Source organism: Chinchilla lanigera, unplaced genomic scaffold, assembly GCF_000276665.1.
Source record: "Chinchilla lanigera isolate Chin_1 unplaced genomic scaffold, ChiLan1.0 scaffold00146, whole genome shotgun sequence".
NCBI classification, from domain to species: domain Eukaryota; kingdom Metazoa; phylum Chordata; class Mammalia; order Rodentia; family Chinchillidae; genus Chinchilla; species Chinchilla lanigera.
Window position 1 is genome coordinate 1322571 of NW_004955547.1, and position 2084 is coordinate 1324654.

The 2084-nt window shown below is 48.7% G+C and overlaps 1 protein-coding gene across 1 annotated transcript in view; it reads left to right on the forward strand.

The window, feature by feature from the left end:
* The window catches only part of Tmprss12 (transmembrane (C-terminal) protease, serine 12), a 26435-nt gene that overhangs the window by 16874 nt on the left and 7477 nt on the right, over window positions 1-2084 (forward strand). The gene's annotated exons all lie outside the window — the stretch shown is intronic.

The following is a 2084-nucleotide window of genomic DNA, read 5'->3' on the forward strand; positions in this document are numbered from 1 at the left end:
AAAAAAAAAAAACATTTATGACAAAGCAAACCAACAGCCAACATCATACTCAGTGGTCAAAAATAGCTACGTTATTACTTTTTTTTTTCTAAATTTTTTCTATTTGAGACAGGGTCTCACTGTGCAGTTCAAGCCAGCCCTGAGCTCACCTAGTAGCCCAGGCTGGTCTGGAACTCACACCAATCTTCCTGCCTCAGCTTCCCGAGTGCTGGGATTACAGAAGTGCGCCACCACGCCCAGCAGCTATGTTATTATTAAGCTCAGTGGTAAATTTTTCTTCTATTATTCCCTTGTTGTTCTTTATTCTAATTTTCACTTAAGATTTTTGTTTGTAAGTAATATTTTTGTATACATTTATGTATTATATATGTATATTATAATTATATGTTTTCAATTTTAAGATTATCTCACTTTTGTAAACATTTAAATTCAAGCAACTACCTAGATTCAGTCCACCTATAGACTTTCTATTAATTTTCTTAGTAAAAAGATGAATAAAAGTGATTAGATCCGTTTGTTCTAGCAGTGATTGTCAGACTGGATCAAAAACCAGAATCCAACAGTCGGTTGCATCCTTCACATTACTTTCATCAATCTTTTTACTAATAAAATTAATAAAAAGTCCTCCAAAGGGACAGTCATGCATGTACCACCTGTGGTTCCAGCTGCCTGGCCGTGAGATCTACAAATCGAAGCCTCATCGTGAATGTGTTAAAACAATACTAAGATTCCATTCTCCACTAGAAAGAATGGTAATCATCAAAAAGTCAAAGAATAACAAATGCTGGCATGCATGGCTGTGGCAAAAAAGGAACCCTCCTACACCGTTAGGAATGTTAACTAATAGTCATTATTGCGTATCAGTATGGAGGTTTTGTTTTTTTTTTCCCCCCCGGGGTCCCAGGAATCGAACTTACGACCTCACGCTTGCCAGGCAGGCGCTGTGCCGCTGAGCTAAATCCCCAGCCCGCTCCCCCCTTTTTTGGAGGTTTTGTTAAGAACTAAAATGAGAAATTCCGTGTGGCCAGCTGTTCCTCTTCTAGGTATCAGTGCACCGGCAGACTATACTGTGCTGTTATTGGCAATTAGTCCAGGATGTGGAGGAAGGAGGGAAGAAAAGGATGGGGGAAAGAAAGAGGGGAAGTCAGAGCAAAGAAGAGGTAAATGTTGCTAGGTTTAGAAAAAGGTCAGGGCTGGGGATATAGCTCAGTGGTACAAGTGCCTGCCTGGCAAGCACAGGTCCTGAGTTTGATTCCCGGTACCAAAAAATAAAAAAGGTCATATTCTGCTGGCGGTATTTCTTATAGCTGGAATAAAGTATTAGTGTTGAGGGGTTTATGAGAATAGGTAAGAATATTTGTAGACCAGGAAGACCGAGCGGAGGCGTGTACTTAGAGACTGAGAGAAGCTGGGAGGCTTTCCGAACCCGTTAATATGCGCGTGTCCGTGTTGTTGGGCTCCTCCGCGCACTGTTCTGTGAAGGGCTACGCCGGCAGCGCCGGCCTCCTCCGGTCTCCCGCGCACGCGCGGACCGCTGCTGCATGCATGCTGCAGATAGGCTGCATGAAGGTGAGGAAGAGAGGGAAGGCTGCGGGTAGGTACAACGAGGGTGAGTGAAGGTAACAGAGCAGGGAAGAAAAAGAGCAGAGAGAAAAACGCTTAAAAAAAAGTAAAACTAAAAAGTAATATTGATAAAGAAGCAAGAGCAAAAGGAAAGGGAGGGGAGAACCCAGACCATGCACACGCGCGCGCACACACGCCCGCTGCAGCGCAGCGCGAGGGCTCGCGGCTCCGCGCGTCTGGAGAGGAGCGGCTGCGGGCACCGGCTCGCGGGGCGCTCGGCCTCGGACCCGCCGCTGGCTGCAGCCGCGCAGACCTGCCGGCCCCGAGACCCCGCCACGTCCACCGACGGGAGAAGTGAGACGCTTCGCCCTTCACCCCGGGCCCCGTGACTTCTGCCGGTGGCCTCCCGCCCCCGCTCTCCCGGGGCTCTGTCCGGAAGACGCCAGGAGCCCCGGCGACCCCCGGCCCGTCCCCCTGAGGCCGCGGGCCCCCCCGGCGAGCTCGGCCGGTCTGCAGTGTGC